General features: G+C 38.1%; 1 protein-coding gene across 14 annotated transcripts in view; it reads right to left on the reverse strand.

Annotated features, from left to right (window-relative positions):
- Positions 1-27,071, reverse strand: part of BNC2 (basonuclin zinc finger protein 2) — a 414,875-nt gene that overhangs the window by 187,201 nt on the left and 200,603 nt on the right. Inside the window, exon 1 of one of the 14 annotated variants that reach the window (XM_087444640.1) lies at positions 26,370-26,986. The exons of the other annotated variants lie outside the window; for them this stretch is intronic. The gene's annotated coding sequence lies outside the window, so the exon portion shown is untranslated. Of the gene's footprint in view, positions 1-26,369; positions 26,987-27,071 lie in introns of those variants that run through there. 14 annotated transcript variants of the gene reach the window in all.

Consider the following 27,071-nt stretch of genomic DNA (forward strand, 5'->3'; position numbering starts at 1 on the left):
ACTAGCATACTTACCTGACTATACCGAACTTTTTGTGGCTTAGACAGAGTTATATAAATGCTCACTATGGCAAAAGAGCCAGATATATGCACAAAGAAATACCTGTAATTTTAAAGGGCCAGAAAAAGTGCTCACACAACATAAAAGTTAATTTTACATTAGTATCATTAATATTATACTCACTCTGTAACAGCCAAATAAACCTTGTGCTTTCAAAACAAATCTGGTCACTCGAGCTGCCTGTTGCATTCTGCTAAGAAAGCAAAACCTCCCATGCATGGCTAGCGCTGACATTCTTCTCAATGACTTTTATTGTCTCTGGTCAACTTTTAAATCTTCCTTTTCCATGTCTTGAATCAGAATTCCTCACTTGTAGAAAGTTACATTAGTGGCATTAAAAACACATAAAAACTTGAAGGAATGGTTCCAAATAGAAGTTATACTTTTTTTTTTAAGTCACGGTTATTTCTCTAGTTTTATCTGGGCATTTAAATTTTTTCTTTAAATCCAACAAATATTTCTTTAAAGAATGGTCTTTATGTGGCTGAAATTAGAATGCACACAAGATAGTTTTTCAAGGCCAGCAAGCACTTCCTAACCAAATCCCCCACTTCCTTTGCTAGCTAAACATAACTCCTTTAAATGTGTACATCCTTTAAAAAGTTAGAAGGGAGCACCTCACATGTAATAGCAGACAGCTGGGAAGCCAATTGGTGCAGTCCGAGTGCACATTGTAGAAAGCAGCTCTTTAACATTCAATAACTAAGTGGTAATTGGGCACAGAAACATAAACTGTCAAACTGAATCAAAACCCCTTTGCTTTTCAGAGTATTATTTGTAAGATTATACTAGAATTAAATTTGAACATGCATCCACCCTATGCATTCAGTCAAATTATGAAACAAGAAAAAAAAAACTGCAGTGCTTTCTTTGGATAAAATTAATGTCAGCTTCGTGTCCTTAAACCAGACCCGATCGGGAAATGAAATATGTTTAGTCCTGAAATAGTGGTGGTAATTCAATCCCCGCACTCTCCTTATTTTCTTGATGACAAAGAAAAACTCCCAACTGGCAGGGCCACCTGCACTGATTACTCCTCCATCCACACCCACAGAATATGAAAATGAGCCAATGATCATTAACCTTAATTTCTTCTAACATAAACCTCGGCTCTTTTTCGGTCTTGCTACTCAGGGAACTCCCCGGAGATAAAGAACAGGGGGTGGGGGGGGAGCGAAATAAGGAAATAGTGAAAGCTCAGAGCAAAGGGAGTGGAAAGCAAGTGAAAAATGGAATCCACTGGCTTTTAAAAAACTGCACAGCTGGCTTATTAAACTTCATACAGCAAAGATGTTACGAAGATAAAGAGATTCTGAGACATCACCACTCTCTAGATAGTGGAGTACTTTCCTGTCCAACTCTCTTCTTCTGAGCAAACAATAAGAAAGGATGCCTCCTCTCCACCGTCTCACTCCCCTTGCATCTCACTCCTCCACCCAGACATCACTATATAAAGAGAGCGAGCAATAAAAGATGGGTCTGGACAGCAGGAATGCAGGTGTGGCCAGTATGAGGACCAAAGGGCCTCCCAACCAGGCGAGAGTTTTCCAAGGTGAGCACTTCAAATACAGTGTTGAATGCATCACACCTTCTGGTCATTCACATTCAAGCATCACCAACTGGAATCATTTTAATTCAAGCTGTGTGGGGCTAGATCCCATTGGCATTACATCATCTTCTAATGGATGAGGAGCTAGTTGGGGCCCTAAAAAAGAAACATCCAGGAGAGGAACAGGAAAATTTCAGAAATAACATTCTCTTTTGCACAGATGTGTATACTGAAAATTACCTTGTTATGTTTGTCTACAGACCTAAGCAGATTGCCCAAAAAGATTATGAGACCATGAAAACAAAGAACCTATCAACACGTCAATATATGTAGCTACACATAACCCTCTCATAAAGCATTCCTGTAGGTGGAAGAAAGACAAACTTTAAAAATCCTTACATTGCTAAATCAAAGTGAAGTCTTTAAAATGTGTTTTTTCCATTAGAAATATTGAACACAAGGGCAAATAAATGCTTAAAGAACATAACCAAAGTATAATTGTATTACCTACAAGGATATTACAAGATGCTTGTTGTCTACTCGACATAGGGAGACAGAGAACAAGTTTGATCACACAGTTATTCCCTCATTATTTCAGATCTCAAATCAAGTAGCAGCCATGAGGAGGGTGAGGCAGAAAGGCAGGAAAAACAAACAAAAACAAAAACCTGGCTATAATTTGCTACTGGATTCCATGGTGCAATTTAAACTAAAACCTGGCTCTAGGTTGCTCAGTGTTCACTGCCTTCTCGCTGAGCCTATGGACTGTAGAAGGCAAACACACACATATACACCCTTCTTCCAGTGTGTTCGCTCCTTCCCCTCCCCACCCTCAATCGGGCAGTCAAAGGTCAATGGTCCTCTCTGGAAGTGAGGACAGAGTGTTGAAGTATTCGGTGCCATGAGTCATCTTAATAGATACTCTAGCGACTGCTTGTGACCCAGCAGTAAGCCGAGCTGGCAGGGCTTTTAATAAAGCAGCACTTTTGCACACTCAGATCCTGGTTAATTTAATACCTGCCGCTTGTTTACCAAACAGCGCGGGCATGTCTCCGTGTCGATAACTTCCCGGTGACAGTGAGGCGACTGGATCTGGGCATAGAACAGATGCACCTTTTTACACTCTGTTAAACCGTGTCACAGACTACAGCCCCTGAGCGCATTCCTTTATTTATGCTGCAGCCAGCTGAGCTAATTGTCAGAGACAGACCTGGTTCTAATTCTGCAGAGTCCAGCAACTGCAGAAGTCTATGCGCTGAGGCATGAATGGTGCAGAACTCTTTTAAAGGGAATAGCTGAAAAATGGAGTCAGAGGGTAGAGGCATCACGCACTAATATTTTACCTCGAGAGACTTCAAAGATGTCACATATTTCCATAGTAGGTGATGGGTGTGGGGACAAAGGAAAAGCATCACTGGTGTTTAAATGAAGTAGAGGAAGCAAATACCTATGTAAAGCGAACACAACAGAGCAGAGACGGTGTTCATTTTTCAGAGACTAATGGCTAGGCTTGTGCGGCTGTAAAATATTCACAAGCTCAAACTGGCCCCGGATCACAGGCCAATATTTGATGCAGCTCACACCAACGGTTCTGCATGACACCAAGACTGACCATTTCAGATACCAAGATGTAAGCCCATTAATGACACCAAAATTACAAGATGAGTCCCTCATTCAACCAGCCATAGAACTTCAGTATGCTTGATCATGTGTGGACAAAAGAACTCCCATTTATTGTTCTCTTCACACCTTGTAGTATTAGAATTGTTTCTTATTAGCTATAATACCATACTCATATTTTATCAGTAGCAAGAGTTCACTCCAGACAGAGTTCTTCACCCGTCATGGGCATTTTTCAGCAAATTAATGTCTTTTACTTGCATGACTTCTCTTCATATTATAATTTGGGGTTTAAACGGATCATAATACTTAACAGAAAAGAAAAAGAGAAAAAGAGCTCAGTCTTGATAATTTTTACTACTTACGACTAAATGACCTCAACTGAGGAATAAAAAATTAAGTCATTTGTCTTACGAGGTACAGAGGACATTTTATGGTGTACAATTTAGCTAATAATGGGTTGGGGCCAATCCTTAACAAGTCACACGTTTCCATTGTCCCTTCACCCCCTGCTTATGTTTTACCACATCCTAACAAAAACATGACCAGAACTGGTGAAAAACATACGGTTCCAACTAATGAATCACATACTTTCCCGCAAGTACAGTAAGTACTACCAGCTGTGTGACAGTCTTGCTTTGGCAGTGGAACCAGGGTAGAACAAGCCGGCCCATCTGAAAGCAGCTGTATTGGAAAACCACAAGCACTATAAGTGTGTCTGCCTTCTCAGGGCGGCTTTGTCTCTGTTCTGTGTCTCTGCTCTGTCCCTAGCATGTGCCAGCCATCTTGTTCAGAGAAAGTTTCAGAAATGTCAGAGGTAGAGACAAAATCCACAAATTCAAAAATCTTAAGTTTTCGGAGTGTTGTCACTTTCTCAAGTGAAATGGCACAAGAGGACCATTAAAGGAAGACCCCTCTCTCCCACAACCACTCTCTCATGTGTATCTTTTGGGGCTTGTGTTAGACCACAGACTGTGCACATCCATGTATCTAAATGAGGGAGGTGGGAAGAGAGGAGAAACAGCACAAGATTCAGCTACTTACAGACTCACGCAAACACACACAAACACACACGCAGAACAATTCACAGATTATCAACTCATGCCACAAGCTACTACAAAAATTTAAACTTGCCATTTATACAACAATAAGCTTCATTTGTAACCGCAGCGCATTCTAAAAAAAAAATTCCCTGGCAAGCCCTAGATATTTTTACACAAATGCACTTTTCCTTTCTGTGAAACAACATTCAAATGGATAAACATTACTGTTAAAGGGAAAGAAAGTCCAGCAGCATAAGTCTAGAAATGTTAAGTGGAAACGGTAGGATTTTTTTAACCTTTATAGTGTGTGAAGGCAATAGCTAATAAAATTTTACCAACATTATTAAGTGATCAGCAGCTTTTATGTAATACCTAAGTACCAACTCAGGTCTGCTCTGAGAAAAAGACACACCTCAAGTTGTCGTTCTTGGCTTTTCCAAAGTCTCAACCAGAAAAAAAAATGGTGAAATTATCTTTTTTGTGTGTGAATGTTTTAAACACAGGAAAGTCACATATAAGGACTAACAGGGAAGGTTTGCCTTCGACGTATGCCTTTGTTACTTACTTTAGCCAAAGGCATTATTCTAAGCTTAGTTGTAAAGATGCTTCATTCAGCAAAAATCAATCCAAAAGTCATATTAACACACGTTTTCTGTTTATACCACAGTTCTATGAATAATTTTTGTTTTTAATGAAGTTATCATCAATGTAACACTTAAAGAATGGTCAGAAGATTCACTACCTTACTAGAGAAAACCTTGGTCCTCATGGTTTAAATATCTAAGTGAATTTTGCTGTGTATGTGTTTAGGAAAGTTCAGGGTTGGGCTGGCCAAAGGCAAGTGCTCGGGGTGAGTCCAGAAGTCACATCCATCCATAGTCGGACCAAGCCAGACAGAAGGGCAGGGTCGAGAGCACCAACAGTAACAAGGAAAGAGCAAATGATGGACATGTATTCAAGCATGAAGAACAAGACTTTAAATATTCACTAAAATGTGGATTTGAAAAATAGTACACTGATAAATAAGATACATGATTTAAAAAAAATAACAAGTTTGTAGCACTCTTAGTTCATATTAAATCTAATAAAGAATGCTAGAATAAGAAAGAAAAAATTCAAAACTGGATTATGAAATTACATAGTGAAATCTATCAAGTAAGAGCTAATATGGTTAAACCAAACTTATGATAAAATTACTATGAAATCATTAAAACTCATAGTAATTAATTTAATGGCAGGGAAAGATAATTACAATATATCGATAATCAAAAAGCAGTTTATAAAGTGAGATACACAGTATGACCCTATTTTTGTTTTTAAAATTAATATAAGGAAAAGAAGAGACAAGATGAAAATACCCTAAAATGATTAACACCTGTGTGGACAAAACTATTGGCAATGGTTTTACTGCTGTTAAACTCCATTTTCTCAATTTTATTTTGTATATATAAATTACATGTAAGAAAACTAAGTGCAGAAATTTTTTTCCAATGTGATAAATTTGATTATTAAGAAATCTAGTAACTAGATTTCTGGTCCTCATTAGTAGTTACACTTCAAAACTCAAGTCCTATGAAAAATGTGGAGCTTTTCTCAAAATCAAAAACTGGATTTCTTTGAATAATTCTTTAAAAACTACATTTATTATTTGTGTGTGTATATTTTCTATGTAAAATAAAAAAAAAATTTTAGACAAGTGCTAAATTTACTTATGGCCGCCTGAATTTCCCAAAAGTATACTTTCTTAATTTGAACTACACACTAGCTTTTGTTAATTCAAACTTCACAAAATTAACGAATCATAGATCAAAATCTTCACTTTCCTAATAAAAATAATACCTTTAAATAGCACTTCTAATTGCCAAAGCACTCCCATAAATTACAAGCCCATGCCCACCACTGAAACACCATTCCTTCATCCCCAAACCCCGCAGGTGCCCTGCAGAACACAATCCAGGGGCCTTGATAGTATGTGATACTATAATAGGATAAACGCAACAGAGCATATCTGTAAAATATGTTTATCCAGGTTGAAATATGGCAGAAATAACTAGATTAACAACCATAATCTTGTAATAAAGGACTTAGAATCATATCCAGTAATTGGGAGGATTTATTATTAAAGAAACTGTCAAAGTTTCTCCTTCTATGACTTCTGAGAGGGCTGGTATAGACACTCATTTGACAAATATTTATTGACCAATTACCATGGCCTAGCACTGTGCCCATGTTGGGGTTTGAACAAACATAAAGAGAGGCTATTGTGAGCTTCTTGAAGTCAAAAACCATCTACTGCAGGAGAAAATACAAATAATTTTAACCCGCTGTCTGGACGAGGAGGAGAAAGCCACAGAGAACATTCCAGGGAAACAGAGGAGAGGCACTAACTCATCTGGGGCTTTGAAAAGACTTCAAGAAAAAGGTAGACCTTAAGGTACAAGCTTAAAAACAGGGTTAGTAGCCAACGAGGCAGGATTAGGAATAGAGAAGAAGGGGGACAACCTGGGAGAATATTCGATGACAGGAAACAGCACAGACTCAGCTGAGAACTACAAGCCCGATCCGTGTGGTTGGAGCATGAAAGTTGAGGCAAGAAGAGACAAGAGTGGAGGCAGGGTCTAATCACAGAGCATCTCATCTGTCCTGTTAAAAAGCTTCTTAGTGTTCCTTCATCTAATTAACCAGTAAGAACTGCTTGAGCTCCACAGCTCTATTCTCCACAGGAGTCAGGACTATCCATGTCATCTTGGGGGTGGCGGCGGCGGGGGACGGGGACTACGACTACTAACGGATCCTTTCTTCTCTCTTTTTATTTCAAAAAAGCACTGACTGGACACCTTTTATGTGCCAGGCCCTGTTTTAGGCACTGAAAACTCTGGAATAAACAGCCCTGCTCCTTGCCCCTCAAGGAGCTCACTTCTGTGGATCCCTCATTTGCTAATAATTTCTTAAAAAGAAAAAACAAAAAAACTGGCATAGCCCTCTGTGTCTTTTGGAGCCTGAAAGCAAAGAAAGACTAAGATAAAAAGAATCTGCGTATGTAAAAGTACAATATCGCCAAATCATTTTACCCGTCACATTCCCCCAAACTGATGAAATCATAATTGAAGAGGACAATTTGTCACAACATTGCTAATGGCAGACATTAGCATATTGGACCAACCAAACCTTGGAAAAATCATTCTCTTGATAAGGTAACAGGTACAACCATTTCACGAGCCACAACACAGATAGTGTACATTTAGGTCTAGACCACACCTTCGCTCACCCATTATATTGAGGATGTGCTGCCATATCTTTGTCTAAGGCACAATCCCAGGGCCTAATCTCAGGCATTTAATTCATAACATACCAGATAAAACATTGTGATGCAAATTTTGACACCAATCAAATTTTAGCACCAACTTTTATGCAGAAGTCTATACCCCATAAAAGCCACTTTCTCAATGATTCCTAATGCAATACCCTGGGGGAAAACAATATAATCAAGTTTTATAGGAGGGCAGGTTTCTTAATACCAGCTGGTAATATTTGGGCCCTGAAGCATGAGAACTGATCATATTAAAATCCAGATACCAGCTATTATATCTGAAATTGTTGCTTCATTCATATTTAGCATGAAGAGGAGTCTATCTAAAGCAGGCTCTATTTAATACAATGTGGTTTTAATTGGAGTCTGTTTTAGATGAGCCACCTGTATTTCATCTTTTTAAAATTATCCATAATTTTCTGCACAATTTGCCTCCCCAACATAACGAATAGCAGTTAGTTATAGATTATTGCCATTGTTTAGATGTCTAGGAAGAGAAGGCAAAACTCTCTATTTACTGAAACACAAGGCCCTGTACCAAAGAACAAAAGTAGGAGACTAGGATTCTGGTTCTGTTCCAGGGCACGGATGAACAAGGACATATTTATGCAAGTATTATTGAGCCCTAACTAGACAGACAACAGATTAAACCCTGTTATTCTTGCTTCATTATGGCTACTCTGAAGCCTATTGCTACAATAACTAAAATCTCACTTTCTTTTTTACTTAAGAAGAGGCTTCTTTTTTTTTTAAACATTTCTAACTGTGGAATTTCCACTGCCACCAACTACTTCAAATAACTTTCTTTTTAGTGCTAAGGATCTACTTTGCAATGATTTCTACTTCAATATATTCACAGTTTGTCCCCAACTAAAACAATTTGAAAGCTTTATAAGATGTCACTATTATCTAGGATATTTTCCATCTTCATTGTTTTTATCTGCCTAATAATTATTAAAGTATTCTGAAATACGGTATATTACAACATCATCATAACAATGATTCCTGTAGAGATCCAAGTAAACAGCAGTTTGCAAAATAAAGGATATTTATTTGTGTGATACCTATGACCCACGCAACAAGGAAAACACCAAAATGCAACTTTCAAGGAAGATTCTTCATTTAATCTATTCTGAATTACCAAAAACGCACCCTAAAGTCAATAACCGTAGTCAGAATTTCAGTGGGTGTCAAATACATTAAAACTGCTTTTTATCACATACTAAACTCAGGCCTGCTATAGGCTATTATTCAGCAGGGGTAAAGTGTGACAATCCACTTAAATGTGCAGGGATTATTTATTAAACTATGCATCCCCAATTTTTCTCTTTATGCTCACCAGCTAACAGAGGTGATTTCTAATTAGTATTTCTCCCCTAAACAGAGTTTGTTCCACAACAGGATTCTCTCTTGTCTTTTGATAGGACTATTCACATATATGATATCCTCCAATTCTAATTTATCCACCACACACACTCAACAGACTTCAGTATACTATAGAAATAGCACTTTTCTCTTCTGCAAATGTCAATGTATTTTTTTCTCCAATATATCAATTCCTCTACTATTAAGTTCTGATCTTGCTTTGCTTTCTCCTCTACTTAAAACATTTTTATTTGAGGGTGTCATCAGCTTCTATTATTTCCCCAATTTCTCCCAATATAGTTGTTATAATTAGTCACATGAAACCCAAATATCTGTCTAGTGATAAACAGGTAAACTGAATATGATTATTGTAGTAAGAGCAGTAGACCCAAAAATCTAACCTCAGAGAATTACTGCCACTTAGTTACCAAAATTACCCTATAAATAGACCTTCGAATATCTCATTCTTAAACACCAAAGTCTGAACCCAAGCATCGGCCTACAGGAGTGGCATGCACTACAGTAGGGGAAGAAAACACCTAACTAATAAAGGTCTTTTCCTTTTAATCCAACCCAATAATACCAGCAATTTCCTTACATATTCCATTATGGAAGCTGTACTTTGAGTTCAGCGCCACTTGATAGTATCTATTACTAATGTGGTTTGTATAAATTACATATTGCATACCCCATATGGAAACCATATTTTCACAGTAACCAATGTTTAATAACAAACACTATAACTTGGAGTATCTGTAGCAATTTCTCTTTTGCTCTTATTCTGCTGCACTATTTCGGCAATTTGTCTGCTCAGAAATTTAGTCTATGAAGCCAAGGCTCTTGAATTTTCTCACTGTAGTTAAAAAGGGATTAATCTTATCCTGTGTTGTATTTAGTTACAAGATAATTGGGCTCTTTGAAAGGCACCACCATAAATTATCTTGATCCAGAAATTATTCTGAACATTGGTAGGTAACAATGCTCTTGCATAAAACATACTTGTTTGTGGAAGTTACTAATTAATTTTGTTTATTTCTTTTACAGTTTTACGTCTTTTTTTTCCTTGGTCTCTGTCATGTAAAATTTATTAGCCAATGTGCCACAAGCTCTAACTGGTTTCATTTAATATTTTATAATACCTTTGAGTACTTTGATAACAGCAAGTATTTTTCTATTTTAATAAACACAGTCTTTATGTTAGAATTTTATGAAAATATGCAATTTTACACAGAAGTAAAAAAAATAGTGATTAGGTCAGAATCTGAATTAATACTGCATATTTGTGTGCATGTGCAAAAGACATATTTTGAAGTCATATATTTCAAAATGGGAAGGACAATTCTACTATGCGGATTTCTTAGCCAACTCTTGTTGGCAACTCCAACAAGCTAAATGTATTTCTGGACCAAATCTTATAATAAACAAACTCAACAGATAAGTCAAAGGACTTTTTTAGATAGATTATGGCCTAAATGCCATGGTCTAGTTTTAAAAATGGGTTTCGTCAATATAGAGTAGAAAGAAAAATTGCTTATTTAAAAGATCACAGGGCCGGCCCCATGGCTTAGCGGTTAAGTGCGCACGCTCCGCTGCTGGCGGCCTGGGTTCGGATCCCGGGCGCGCACCGACACACCGCCTCTCCGGCCATGCTGAGGCCGCGTCCCACATACAGCAACTAGAAGGATGTGCAACTATGACATACAACTATCTACTGGGGCTTTGGGGGGGGGGGGGATTTAAAAGATCACAAACAGGGCTGGCCCCGTGGCTTAGCAGTTAAGTGCGCGCTCTCCGCTGCTGGCGGCCCGAGTTCAGATCCCGGGCGCGCACCGACGCACCACTTCTCTGGCCATGCTGAGGCCATGTCCCACATACAGCAACTAGAAGAATGTGCAGCTATGACATACAACTATCTACTGGGGCTTTGGGGGGAAAAATAAATAAATAAAATTAAAAAAAAAAGATCACAAACAAAACATCACACACTCCACACGACAAGGGATAGTGGGTGGGAGCTGGAAGATGATAAAAGGAAAAAAAGGACTCCCACCAAATGAGGAGAAGAGTGGTGGAACAGGAACAGGAGATACATTGTAAAGTTGTTGTGTTTTGTTTTGCTTTTAATGCTGAGAGACTGGGAGCAATTTAAACTTAAGATAAAAAGATATTAAAAATGTGCAGACGGGCCGGCCAGGTGGTGTAGTGGTTAAGTTCGTGTGCTCAGCTTCGGCGGCCCGGCGTTTGCAGGTTCGGATCCCGGGAGCAGACCTACGCACTGCTCATCAAGCCATGCTGTGCTGGCATCCCACATACAAAAGAGAGGAAGATGGCACAGATGTTAGCTCAGGGACAATCTTCCTCAGCAGAAAGAGGAGGATTGGCAATGGATGTTAGCTCAGAGCCAGTCTTCCTCACACACACAAAAAATGTGCAGAAAGCAAATGGCAAAATAATCATAGGAATGTTCCTTGGACTACTCTAGAATTCTATAATATGAAGACTGTTAGGCTAAGTGAACCAGCACGAATCAGCGTACCCAAAGACTAAATTAAAATTTGAAATTATATTGGCATGTTGGTCACAAAAATCATAACGCTGCAGACGTATCTACAGAAAAAAAAATCTACTAATACAAAAAATACGAGTGTCTGACCAATTGTGGTTTACTGTTCAGGAAGGTGCATGTTTTAGATAGAAGCCTTCTTTTGTCTAATGTGCAACATACACGTCTATATGTTATGAACCATGGCTGAAAGAATCCAAATAACAGATTCCAAATCCAAGAATCCCAAAAAAATATGGGAAGGGAAGCGATGAATTTATGGGTTAGTTTGCCTTTTTTTCCTTTCTTTTTTTAGGCAAGCTACTGGAATTCTGTATCCCACTTACGAGATCCTCACACAAGCCAACAGGTGGGATGTTATTTGATGTGATAGCCTTTATTTAATTAGTAAACTAAAGAGTGTTGCTGTAAAATCTGGATATAATTTTAAATCATTTGTTCTATAATCATTCCATGATTAAAAAAATAAAAATTAAAAGAAGCCCAAGCACTACTTTCCTAGCTAATGGGAAAAACAGGTTGGAAGACCTTAAGAATAAATCCCGCCGTGGTTCAAAGACAACTGCTCTGCTTTGCTTTTTCCTTCTTGCCGTCTAGGAAGGGGCAAACTTTTTTCTCCCCTTTCTTTTCTTATCATACCCTTATGGCTTTCATTAGGCACATGAAAGGCCAGAGAATTAAATCTGTGTTCAAAATTACTCAAGCCCTATGTATGAACTCTCACAGAAAATGATGCAAAGAAATCAGTTTCTTAAGGTGCCTAACAGACAAGCAAACTTGAAAGGAAAATGCCCCTTTAGTGTCCATGTATTCAGATCCAAAGTGAAGCTGGAATTATGCGAGAGATGCAGTGAGAGATTCAGCAAGCTCTTATACAGTGTAAACACAGCAGTTCAAGTTGTGATGTTCACCCAACATCAAAGCCATTTAGCCAGAACGTGCTGGGGCAAGTCCCACCAGAGAAGACCTGCCTGCATCAAATGGATTGCTCTTACCCCCCAAAATAACCCAGAGTGTGATTTAAATCACAACGAACATTATAAACTTGGGCTTTATCACACGAATTCCAAATGTTCAAAGTCATAACTAAATTTCCTGTGGCTACCCAAAATATATATATATATATATATATACACACACATACTTTTTTTTAAAATAGTAGCTTAAAAAAAGGCAGCAGCCCCATGTGGGCTGTAGGCACAATTAAGTATCTAACACACCTGCAGAGTAGAAGAGGCAGGAGAGCCTCCTAGCTACTAGAACTTTTAAGATACAAATGGAATGAGATTAAAATAAAATACCCATCTGTTGCATCAAAGGCGAAAAACACATACCAGGCAAGGAAAAAAAACACATAGGTTCAAAATGTTAAGGATATCGTGGTACAAATTACATACAGTGAAATATACAGATCTTAAGTGTGCAGCAAGAATATATTTCGGAGGGAACATACAAAAATCAGACACTGATTTTTTTACACTGATTTTTACAGTGGGGTGTGGCTGATAAAATCACTGGGACAGCATAGGGTACTATAATTAGCATGGGTGATTCTGAGCAGGATTGGATCCGTCTACTAAATTTTAAATGATTGCTTCAAGCTAAATTTCTGGGAACTTCTTTGGTCTAGTAATCAGTCTGGGAGTCTTGTAGGAACAAGCTTTCTCGTGATATTTCCACTGCCTCGTGGTTTCTGGCAAGGCTCAGCCGTCTACAGAAACAAGATTTTCTAAGAGCGTCTTGTTATTTCCATTTCCTATCTCAAATGAAACCAAGTGCATGTGGATAAAATGTTAAAAATACACACATATGCAAACTTTTCAACATCAAGGTTGTTTCTAAATCCAGTCAAACGAAATGTTCGTCAACAGTACTTTCGAAGATTCAAGGCAGCTGCAGTTGTACCGATTACTGGATAAAACAGAAAACTTGGAAGTAAGAAGAGAACCAAATAACTTTGTATTTTAAAAAAGTACGTTATTTTCATAACCATGCCAGCATTAAGATCGTTAAGACTTAAGAGATATTAATAAACTAAGCACCCAAAAGTCTTAAGACTACAAGGACCTTTCCAATACATGATTCTTCACATTCAGATTCATACCTGCACTCCTTAAGTGGCCTGTATGTCTCTAATTACATTGAAAATCCTTATATAAAAGGTACATTGTTATACACTGCACCGTATTACATTCATAAAAGTATATTCCCAGAAAAAGACACCCTTTAAAAGAAAAAACAAAATCAACTTTTTCATCTATTAAAATATGCCAAGCAGACAACGGTAAACTCTGAAGAGAATGGAATAATACGATTTTTTAATGTTTCCTTTTCTCCACTTATTTTAAATAAATAAAATTGAGTGTGTTTCTAAAGGCCCATAAATTGCCTCACTTAAGACCACTGGAAAGGATTTATGATTCTCAGAAGGGAATTTTTCTGAGAATCATAAAATCTAAACACAATGATAATATAAATTTAAAAGTTAAAGATAATAATTAGACATCAATGACATCTAGCGTAGCAATGTAACTTCAGGATAATGCGTCAGTTATTACTGATTTGAAAGTATAAGATATGTAGAAGGCCTGAGATTAAAGGAACTCTCATAAGAAGAAAGGAGTAAAAAGGATGTCATGTGTAATAGGCTATTTTCTCTTGGAAGAAACTTTTCCTCAATGCTGACTTTAAAAGTATTGAGGTTATAAAAAAATATATTGTATTTATTTTTATAAAAACAGAAGTTAATAAAGTATTCTGGGATGACACTTCAGAAGACATTTCATCAAAAACGAATTTTAGTTCAAATAACAGAAATAATGAAGATTCATATTCAAGGCAATACTATTACTGGCCTCTGTTAGGTAATGGAACAAACCATGGCCATTTTATTCTAATATTAAATTTTAGTATTAGCTTACTAATTACCAACATTGAGAAAAGAACAAAAGCTCATCCTCTGGCCTGTTTACTCCTGTGGGCACCAGTGTAACATACTGCAACCATTTCAAGTTGTAAGAAGTAATTACAACTGCAGTACACCATTAGTGAATGCTATTACTGTATTCTCCTTTTTTATTATCTTTATCTGTTAGTGTTTCTTATTTAATTCCGTATCAAAATTTTTTATTTCTCTGTAACAACATAATAACAAAAATGCACCTTACGGCATCCCATGTTAACAGGCAGGGCAAAAAAAATCTCCAAAGTGGAATACACTTTGCCCCTGCTAGTGACAGTTTGAGGGTTTCTTGTTTTTTTGGTTTTTTGCTTTTTTTTTTTAAGAAAGACCAATTTTTATTTTTACAGATATATGATATGAACCCATTTCCACTCTACTGCTTGTAATGATTATAAATAAAAAGTAGCAACATGAACATCTTCTTCATAAAAAATAGAGACCAATGAAGTATTTGATACACTTCAGTCCTTAACCTTGGCAAACCACATTTCTGGCTAAGAAAATTAACCAAAAGTAGAACACTAAGTCAACAGACTACAAAAACCGAGAATAATGGTTGCATGTAAAATAAGTGCATTGGTTATGTTAGATTAAATCGGGAAACCAAATATTCAAAGATAGATGAATACACTCACATACTCACTCTCTCTCTCTCTCTCTAAGCTACAACCATCATTCCCAACACATTGCACACCCAGACCATCTAAATACACTGTATTAAATACAAATACATTAGAGTTCATCTAATTTTGATAGCTTTACAATGTTTAACAAGACACATGAGGGACAGAACTCTTTCATGTTAGAAAACGGCAATTATTAACTACTAGTTTTCAACTAAATTTTCATTTACAGGTTAACAGATTCCTCAGAAAGTAGAGTCCTCCTGTTCTTATTATGTGTTTTAACATTTCAAATTACACAACTCCATCAAGAGCTCATTCTATTAGGCTAAGCGAACTTGCAGAAAATACCCAAGTTTTTATGCAAGAAACTATGAGGGCTGGCTTGCTGTGAATCAACCTTAGGCATGTATTTTAAAAGATTTTAACAACCCTGTAGCTCTTCAAGAAGATCTCACCAGGAGGCCTCAAATATGTGAACTTTAGCTGGAGGCATAACCATCGAGCTGATGAAGAGCCTACACTGGACACCAGAACACGTGGAACTGAGACCTAGATATGTCCCTTGGGCTATATGACATCAAGCCTCTGGATTTCAGGAGCTTCGTTCTTAAATGAAACTAGCACTAGAATCCTGTGATTTTAGAAAGGTGCTCTAAGGACTCAATGAGCATTAAGTTCAGAGCTCTAGAAAAAGTTAAGATACTACCAGAATGAGCATTGACAGACATGCCAGGATGGGGAACCAGGAAACTAACCAGACCCTAAGAACAAGACCTAGAAATGCTCATGGAGACACACATGAGGATTGCGGGATAAAGCAACTACTGGAAAAGTACAAAGAATGAAAGCTTTGGTCTGTGGTGGAGAAACCAATTACCAGAAACATGCATTCTCAAACAAGTTCATGGATTACTTTTTAAACTTTTGTATTATAAGATAATTATACATACAATTGCACTATGTAGAGCATTTGAGTATTTTTCAAAATACTTCAGGCTGTAAATAATTCAAAAAAATCAGTGAGAAGGTTAAAATAAAATCTTTGAGATCTTATATCGTGAAAGAAAAGAACTGGTCAGGTGGGTGAGCAGTCTCTTCTCCCTTTTAAGACTGTTCCCTTTCCCATGCCTGGGAAAGTTAAAAACCCACACTAAATAAATTGGCTAAGGTACTGCTTCAGATACTTTAAAGTGAACTCTTATTACTATTACAAAACTGTTTACTGTGCCAATCTGTTGCCCCTATTTAATTTCCTGGTCTTTTATTCTACTTACTGAACAGTTCCAAAAAGTAACAACTTAATCTCATCCCTAAAAATTTCTAAATTAAAAGAAGTACTGGGGCCAGCCCGGTGGCACAAGCAGTTAAGTGCAAGTGCTCTGCTGCAGCGACCCAGGGTTCACTGGTTCAGATCCTGGGCACACACTGACGCACCACTTGTGAAGCCATGCTGTGGCGGCGTCCCATATAAAGTGGAGGAAGATGGGCATGGATGTTAACCCAGGGCCAATCTTCCTCAGCAAAAAGAGGAGGATTGGCAGATGTTAGCTCAGGGCCGATCTTCCTCACAATAAAAAAAAAAAAAAGAAGTATTAAAAGGGGCTGGCCCCGTGGCGTAGCGGTTAAGTGCTCGCGCTCTGCTGCCGTGGCCCAGGATTCGGATCCCAGGCACACACCGACGCAACACTTGTCAAGCCATGCTGTGGCGGCGTCCCATATAAAGTAGAGGAAGATGGGCACGATGTTAGCCCAGGGCCAGTCTTCCTCAGCAAAAAGAAGAGGATTGGTATGGATGTTAGCTCAGGGCTGATCTTCCTCACACACACACACACACAAAAAAAAAAAACAACAAAAAAGTATTAAAAGTTAAATAATTTATTGGACGCAAGACACTGTTATCACATAAATGCCTGAAATCAGTGGCTCTCTAGCTGAGATTTCTAAAGGTTCTGTCATACAATTCTGTCATGTAATTTTAGTCCAAATAAGTTCTACATTTCAACAGTGGTGTAAGGATTAAATGAAATAATGCATATAAAAACATACAGCCGGGGCTGGCCCAGTAGCATAGTGGGTTAAATTCGCACACTTGGCTTCAGCAGCCTGAGGTTCGAAGGTTCGGATCCCGGGCATGGATCTATGCACCGCTCATCAAGCCATGCTGTGGCAGGCGTCCCACATATGAAATAGAGGAAGGTAGGCACAGATATTAGCAGAGGGCCAATCTTCCTCAGCAAAAAGAGGAAGATTGGCAACAGCTATTAACTCTGGGCAGATCGTCCTCACCAAAAAAAAAACCATATAACCATCTTAAGTGCTTTTTTGGAACAAGCCAAGAAATAATAGGCATACTGTGTAAGGTGGTGATATTTAATGGAATGAACATTTTCCTGTTGGCTGTTAAAATTTAAAAGTCACCAACTAATATCTACCAACTCACTGGTTAAAGATTTGTTCTCCACAATAAGTAAACACCCAATGCAGCAAGTTACCAAGCAACATTTATCATCTGATTCCCACTTACTCATCACAGTTAAGACTTCCATCATGTTCATAAGCCAAAATAAACAACGACCCTACTTCTAAAACACTCATCTTACATGTCACTAAAATATTACCTTGCCAACATGCTCTTTCCTCTCCCCTATCCTGAACTTGAAATGATATCTAATACAAGTTGTTTTTTTTTTTAACTTTGATACTTTACAATGAGTGCATAAGGAACTTCTTAAATGAACAGAAGAAAGAAAATAATACCTGTAAATGCTCCACAAGTCTGAATAGCATTCTGTTTCCTAAGTGCTGTTTTAGGCAATACTTCAATGGCTTCTGATTCTAACCTAAGAAACATCTCTGAGGTTCTTTCAGGTGACACTAAGTGTTGCCACCCACACCTGAACTCTTCTTTGAAAGGCAGAGTGCATATTTTAACATATTTCTCCTTACCATATAGCTTTCCTTATTTTTTCCACACAACACAAACATACTACAAAATCAATGACCAAACCACCCCTCCCCACAGTATCTACCTCATAAGACGTTTCTTTTATTTCTGTAGACACAAAATCTTTGAGGCAAATCTACAGCCAGTTGCCAAGTGTCCGTCTGGCAATAGAAAGACTGTCATCACTAATATCCCGGGCTCTCTTAGGATTCAAGAAATAGGGAAGGAAAACAGTAAGTGCCCGGGGGCCACATTTTTCGTTTTCTTAATTTTGGCTTTCAAAATGTGGTCTGGAGTTCTCAAGGCTTAAACTGTCTTCACAAAACTTTTGTCTTGGAATGAGAAGTAATCATCAAACCCTTCTAGGGGAAGGTACAGCTAAGTAGTTCAGGAGCCACAATTCTGGAATCAAACTGCCAGGCTCCAATCCCAGCGCCTCCACCTACTCTTGCTCTGCAAGTGTAGGCAAGTTACTTAATCTCTCTGGGCCTGTTTCCCTATCTGTGAAATAGGAATATTAATATACCTAATTGAGGAAGCAACCCCTGTAAAACTCTTGGCACAGCGCCCAGACCACAGTAAGTAGTCACTAAATTGAGCCGTTATCACCACAGTAGAAAGAGGACCACACAAATGAATAAAGGTCACAGGACTGTCTTTTCTAGATAGGAACCTGGGATTACTTTGGGATTAACACATACGAAGTGGTGAAAAATCTCAGGTCCAAACCTGGGAAACCTGAATTCCAATACCAGGTCTCAAATAATTAGTTATTTAATCTCATAGAATAATTTTACCTTCTGTGCATCTCACTGACCTCATATGTAAATAACAAACGCTGGTCTGGAATCTACAAGTGGTTTTGAACCCTGGCTGTATATTTTAATCATCTGAAAAAACTGGAAGAGATATGCATACATACGCCTCTCCACCAAAGATTCAAGTTTAATTACACTGGTTATAGTGTTTGGTAGCATCATCTTAAGTCCCTCCTATCTTTTAATTCTAGAATTCTTAGCTTTGCCTATCTTTTCTTGCATTAAAAAATATGGAGATCTAACATCCTAAGCATGGTAAGAGCAGCAATCACTACTTATGCTTCTCGGTATTTATGAGGGTAGGAGGTACTCAATCACCATTTTTGGCCTCTTCTGGGGTAAATGGGACAAGCACATGGCTCTTTTTCTGCCCCCAAATTGATCTCTCCCAGCATGGTTTAAGATTAAATATTTTATGTTTAGGAAATCATCAAACAGCTTTCTTGAGCACATTTTCCTCAAGGACAGTGATAACAAGTAGCCAGGTTTTAAACCCTTGAGTTCTCTTGATACTATAAACGTCCAGAGATACCCATGGGTGGGGGTACACCTAACGCCTGAAAAATGCACTCCAAGAGAATCTTAGGAGAACTTTCTGATAACCTTTAGAGAAGTCAAAGCAAAGATCCACAGGTTTACAAATGGTAACCTACATCAAAAGTCTTATTTATTATTATTGATTAGTTTTATTTCTATTGTCTTTCCACAATGACATCAAAGTTTTCTATACATATCAAATCAAAAGATATTCCGGAGAGAAATTTTCATTCCCAACTTACCAATGGAGTCAGGGGCAGAAATGGGAAGAGAATCCAGATATCTGGAATAACCTTAGGTGGTCCCTCCAGTCATTGCAACATGAGTAGAGAATTGAGGGAGCTGAACTAAATTACTCAAGGTTAAGGTTCCATGTACGTCACATATAGTTTGACTGTAAGATTATTTTTTAGTAAGATTCCCTTTTGGACAGGATCAAAAGTTGAATATGAACTTTCACAGGCAACAAAATTTAAAATTAAAGCCGAAATTCCTCTCACTATTTAATCACTGTGGCTATTAATAGGAAAAAAGGAATAGACTCCAAATGCAGTCTAGATATGCTAAGTCATTTATAGTCACTGGGATTCTGAATAATCCCAAATTCTTTAAAACATTCCTCTTTCCTTTAAGCCTGTGCCTCGTGTTTATAGAAAATCACAATTTATCCTTTAAACTAATAATAACAAACACGAAAGGAAATGTGTAATTAGTGGCATGAGGCAGTTAACATAAAGTATCAGCCTAAGAGTATCGAGGGAGAAACAGAAAAAGAGACAGTAAATAAATGGTACATATCAAATATCATACAGCAAAACCAGGGACTCTCAAGGAGGGAATGCAGTTCCAAATTGCTATTTTTGGCAGGTTTCTTTTCTTTGCTCTTTCCTCTTTCTTTTGGCTAGTGTTGACGTAGGCATTTTATTTTGCTTTGTCTCTTCCTCTTAAAAGTTTGAAGGAAACAAGAACCCATTCTAGAAGCCGACTTTGTAAGCTAGCACCTAACTCCTCGACTTTCTGTGCTTTACAAAAAGTCTTCAACACTGTCAATCTAAGCCATAACATGAATGCTGAACTCATCTATTGAAAGAATCTATTATTATATATTACATATATAGATTATACTATAATCTATTATCATATATTACTGACTGCTGTCATAATAATTCTCTTAGGTAAACTCTAAACGGATTCAAGAATGTCTCTAGTCTCTATGAATCACAATTTAAATAAAAATGATAATAATTAATAATGTTCTTTAAACTTTGGCTTGGATAAGAGAAAAGAATATTTGAAAGAGGCAAGAGGAGACAGTCTAGGTTTCTTCTAGCTCTGCATTGCTGTGGGAAAGTCAAGGTATCTTCTCTCAAATTCATCATCTTCAAAATGAGTGTAAGAGTCCTAACTACTTCCATCCTTCACAAAACACTATTATTTTGTTATTTTCACATGTTCTGAGACCGTTAAATGAAGGGAATCCAACATGGTCAGAGGCTCAAGTTGGGTCACATTTTCCGTAATACTGAATAATTTAACAATTATATTAAAATATGCAATACTAAATACAACTATATTACCACATTATCTATTTAACACTTGGAAGACGATGTCCAAAAAGGATTTGTGGGACATCAGGGTAGAGTGTTCAAGAGACTGGCCATCAGATTTGGAATCACATCCTGTCCCATTGCTGATTAGCTGTGTGACTGTGGGTAAGTTACTCAAGGCTTAGTTTCCTCAGCTATCACGTGGGAATAATAACGGTACTTACATAAGAAGGGTGTTAGAAAGATTATATATGAGATAATGTACATCAAGTCTCAGCCCATTGTCCGTAACAGTTAAGTAGCTTCACGAAGAGTAACTACTCTTAACCTCATCATCTCGCACTTTTGTCCCGAAAGGATCTAGGCCAGCGGGGCGGCAGGAATCTCTCAGATGGCAACTCAAGTCCAGAACCATTCTGGGGCTTCTCAGTCCCTCAAAATCCAAATATGAAAACAGTGAGGACAGACATCCAATCTAAAATACACTTCCAGGGACTGTCAAAGACAAAGTTCCTTTCAGGTCACTCCCAAGAGCTCTGAAAAAGCCCTCAGATTATTTCAGAACTCCTACATGTACACAGAACACCTCTGCCTTCTAGTGGCGCAATCGTTTTATGAGATAAGTGAGGATACCTCGAGTTTTAAGACACTAGAGAAAAACAGAAGCATCAGAGTCCTGCCTCTGTTGCCTCTGAACCGTCTCAGTACTCATGGAGGTCACTATTCCCTCTGAAGTTCAGGAACGTGGACCAAGAACAACCAGAGGCCTGAGACTTTGGGATGGGCAGTCAGCCCACTTCTGGGGAATCTTAGCAGCCTTGGGTGGGGAAGTAGCAGAACAGCGGAAAGTCCTTCTAATGACGTCAGACATAGAACGACAGTCAACTACTTGTCAAACTTAAGAGTGGCTATGATGTTAGGATGTTTCCGCTATAAATTGTACCTAAAGTTAAACAATTAGAGGTTAAGCAAAAGATATCCTAAAGTTCTAGAGTGGACAGAAAAATGCGGTGGAGATCAACAAAAGGTATGGGCCATACTGCAACAATTGGGAATGGATAGAAGGTCCATTGGGATGTTATCCACAGCTGAATCCCAGACATAAGTAACTTAAGGTTCCTCATGTGAAGTATCAGACAGTTCTATTTCACTTGTCAGTGTCAGCAGGCCATGCCCACCCATGAGCAGGCATGAGAGAGCAAGTTACAAGTATTACACATCGGGAGGTGGGAAGGGAAACAGTCAGAAGAAGAGGAAAAGAATGGTAATTGATTTTATTTAAATACAACCTGGTTGTAGACGACATTTCCCATATACACATATTCTCAAGCAAACATCCACATATGGTTGTATTTTCCTGATGACTATCAGCCTTTTTTTGGTTGCAGACTTGAGCACAGCACATGTTCCAATTAACTCCACTCTTTGTTGTAACTTGCTGAGTCGGGTGTCCCTTGCCAAAAAGGGGTAGGTGGTGGGTTACATAACAAGGACTGAGGTGGAATCTTCTGCCAAGTCTACACAGAGAGTTGGCGGAACGTGTGTGGTACAGGTGGGGGCTGGTAGAAGCTGAGAAGAAAAGGAGAGACCACAGGAAGAATAACATTCTTAGAGATAGACTCTGACAGGCCTCATTGGCCGTGTAGCTAAGAGAAAGAAGGTTGAAGGACAGCCAAATTGGAGGTGATGAGGAGTCAGTGTATAGGATGTAAATGAGGTCATCATACACAGAAGAATTTTTTCCCTGGGGTAATGCTTCTAGAAGAGTCTAAGATGACAATAACTTTAGGAAGAGGCTTGATCCAAGTGCAACCATGATGGGATTTTTTTTGATAATGAGAGAAAGGGAGGTCATAAGGTTAAAGGATAAAGTGGCCTTCAACAAAGTTTTTCAAGTAAAATATAAGAGATCCAACAATATGTGCATTCCCATCATTTTAGTGAGTAAAATACCACTCACTAGAAAAGAAGCTTTAAATCTGATGTTCTGAGGAGGCTTAAAGGTATTTCAGACATTTAAATCAGTATGCTATTCAAACTCACCTGTGGGTCAGCTGGTTCTATTCCATAGCCATGGACTATATTCCCAACACTATTCAACCATCTCCCAATCTAGGAAAGAGTTTATGTACTATTAGCAGGAGTTCATTCCCACCACTGAACAAAACTAAGTGACAAACCAAATACTAAAAGGCAGTCAATCGTAAAGTGTCCCTGGGATTGATCCCTTGAAGATAGGATTATAAGAAGTCACCAGTGCACTCAAAAAAATGTCTTTTAAAAAAAACACATAGTAGTTAAATTTCTCAGCATTAGGTAACAGACAATATGTGACAAAAATAAAAGTTATTTACTGACGAGATAAACACTATGCTTCTAATACAGACTTTCTAGACACGGCAGATCTGACAACGGTAGAAAATTACTCCACTATTACAATTATTGTCATAATTACTACTGCCAAACACTTGGCTTTTTTAACTGAAACTATGATTCAGAGATTTTCTGGGTTTTCTCTTTAAGACATTAGGAGAACATCAGAACATCAAACTGTGAGGGGGGAGATGACAGAGTTGGCCAAAAGAGGGCTCGATAAGGTCTGCACGGTGAGAAGTGCTCACCACGATAGCAGTGATGAGTACGGATCCAGGTTCTTTTAGTCAAGACAAGACTAGAAGTGTGTAATGCTGGGAAGCAGATTAGAAACCCGATACTGAACATGGACCTCCCTTGGTTTCCTCAAAGACGAAGGACTGGCGGACAGGTGTCACAATGCAAACATTATTCACTGGGCTGAGTGCAAAGTAATGAGGAAAGAACCTATTGTGGCATGTTTAATAACATAATTTTGCTAAGGCAAACTAAGGGGTGGTTAATGAAGTTCCATCAAATAAGTTATGTGAATTGTGTCATTTGCAAACCACAAAATATCACATTAGTTAAGGGAAACATTTGACAAGCAGTTTCTAGACTCTAGACCAATTCCACATTAGGCAATCTTGCAAATGACATAATTAACACAATTTACTTAACTGATCTCTATTTGCAATTCATTAGGAATAGTTTTCCAGGAGAATTATGCCCTCTAAAGGTGACCAGGCACATAAGGGCAGTCATCGAATATGAGGTACTGAACCTCTGTTAAAATGTAGTTTGAGTGAATCACTTTGGGTTAAAACCAATGATGTCTTTATGCCAAAGAGGTATAGCTACTTCGTTGTCTTAGACTCTGCGACAAAAGATTAAAAGATAGAGGCATACCTTTCATATAAGTGCATGTATATACCTATAAATTCATCCCACGCTTTGCACACTACTGGAATGTTAAATGATGAGTTCTACAAACAACAACTGGCTTGCACTTCCAGTAAAAAAGAGAATGAGCCTGACTAACAGAGAACTTCCAAAGGCGTTCCAGGACTGACAGAATCAGATGAGCTCATGGTCTTCAGCACACTGCCACTGAGTCTTAGAGCTGAAAAGCAGCATGCGCCATGCCTCTGAACCAGCCGATGTTTTAAGAGGCTAGCGGTCTATAGCTGAGCAATTCTTTAGGAACCATTACTTTTGAACAAGACTTTCCCCAAGTCCCTGGGAAGAAGAGAAGACCTGGAAGAGTGCTTTTTCAAACCCTCATAAATCAAAAGGGAGAACTGAGTCCACTGGCGACACATCTTTCTTTCCATAAGCCTAATGCTATTCTTAGGAAACGTATCATTGAACTTGAGTGGAAAACTAGGAGCAGTGGCACAAATTCGAGAGACAGAGAGGCAGAAAAAGGGAGAGAGACAGAGGAAGGGAGAGACGGAGGAAGAACATATTCTGCCTGCCCTTGGATTTTTTTAGGGATTTTCAACAAGAAATCAATGACTGTGTGTTTGAAAAGCCACTTCTATAGGCCTCTGTTTCTAACTATTAAGCTTAAAATCTTTATGGTTTTATATTCATGTGACAAATATATAAGAGAAAGACATCTGATTTATTTCTGATGTTTAAATGAATTAGCTAAAATTTTCTTTTCAGATAATGCACTGCCATAAACTTTTTATTTATTTATTTATTTATTTATTTGGTGAGGAAGATTAGCCTTGAGCTAAGATCTGTTGCCAATCCTCTTGTTTCTGCTGAGAAAGATTGGCCCTGGACTAACATCTATGCCCATCTTCCTCCACTTTATATGTGGGACACCTGCCACAGCATGGCTTGATAAGCAGTGCATAGGTCTGCACCCGGGATTGGAACCTGCGAACCCAGGCCCATCGAAGCAGAGCACTCAAACCCAATCACTAGACCACCTGGCCAGCCCTGCCATAAACTTATTTGAGAAGCCAATGCTACAGAAACACAGATAAGGAGCCGGCCCAGTGGCATAGCAGTTAAGTCCATGTGCTCCACTTCAGCGGCCCAGGGTTCGCAGGTTCGGATCCCAGGTGCGGACCAATGCACCGCTTGTCAAGTTACACTGTGGCGGCATCCCATATAAAGTAGAGGAAGATGGGCACTGATGTTAGCCCAGGGCCAATCTTCCTCAGTAAAAAGAGGAGGATTGGCGTAGGACATTAGCTCAGGGCTAGTCTTCCTCACAAAAAAAAAAAAAAAGAAATATAAATGATATGGCCACAAGCCTTGGTCCAGCCTACTCTAAAATGGCAAGATCATTCACCCAGCTGTAACTTCTGAGATACCCCAAAGAATAGAACTAAATGTCAACACTAACTTCTATGGAGGCACAGAGACCTTATAAATCCATTCTATAATATTCTTCCAAATACTCCTTCGAGAAAAGTTAAATTCTAGCCCAGTTTCAGAAAAGGAGAAACTGAGGACCCAAGAGTTCATCCAATTCGATTACCTTAGACCTGCAGTCCACACTCAACCCCATATGTACAGGGGTGGAAGATAAAGCACAGAGGAGAAAGCAAAAATGAAGATAAATGCACAGTTGGTTTCAAAAGTACTCTGCCCTGAATACAGAATACTAAATGCATATTGCCATTCACAAGACACAGGAACTCTTTAAAATTCAAAACAATATTGAGTGTCCACAGACACATTTTTTAAAATGGAATTTTACTTGTCAACCATTTTTAATAAGGAACAGAGAGCATAAATGGGGCCATTCCATTTAAATTATTATTTTTTTTAAATTGGAAATGCATTGTGTCTGAGTATAGGCAGGACTGGGCCCGACAGGGTAGGCCATCACTGATGTGTTTACGTCTCAGTGGTAAAATATTCTGTTTTTACCTATTCGGTAAAGGCTAATTAAAGCCTTTCAGTTCTTCATTCTTCCCTTGTAAACTCAAGGTACTTTACATCTGGAGTATAAATAACAGAGTCTGCCAAACCGCCTAGCCGCTTTCATAGTGGAAATTATATTTGGAAAAAAAATTTTTTAATTTTTTTTAATAGGCTAATTACTCACCTATTTATATTTATAAATAATGCCACTCCAGACCAAAGCCTGATTTTTAAAAATGTAAAATACAGTTTCAACTGGGTATATGGCAAGGATAGTATTATGCAGCATGATGTACAGGCACACCTCGAAGATATTGTGGGTTCAGTTCCAGATCTCTGCAATAAAGCGAATATCACAATAAAGTGAGTCACACAAATTTTTTGGTTTCCCAGTGCATATAAAAGTTATGTTTACACTATTACGTAGTTTATTAAGTGTGCAATAGCAGTATGTCTAAGAAAACAATGTACATACCTTAATTAAAAAATATTTCATTGCTAAAAAAATGCTAGCCATCATTTGAGACTTCAGCGAATCACAATCTTTTTGATGGCGTAGGGTCTTGTAAAAACTGCAATATCTGCGAAGTGCAATACAGTGAAGCACAATAAATGAAGTATGCCTGTAATCAACTGCATTCAGAAAAGTGAAATATCTTCTAGAACCTTCCAGTTCAAAATATATTGCAGTTTCTAGGTAGCAAAAATTCATTCACAAAACTATGCCTTTAGCAGTTCTGAGCGTGGTCTATCCTCCAAATCGTTAGGAAATTGTAAGTCCACAAAGGTATATTTGTGTAAGTTTTCTAAATGTTGACATCTATTATATCTAATAAACATTTTATTTTACTTTAGATAATTCATTTGTTTTATCTTGTTCATCTTT

This window comes from Ceratotherium simum, chromosome 20 (genome assembly GCF_057802395.1).
Source record: "Ceratotherium simum simum isolate JZ-2026a chromosome 20, ASM5780239v1, whole genome shotgun sequence".
In the NCBI taxonomy this organism is placed as follows: domain Eukaryota; kingdom Metazoa; phylum Chordata; class Mammalia; order Perissodactyla; family Rhinocerotidae; genus Ceratotherium; species Ceratotherium simum.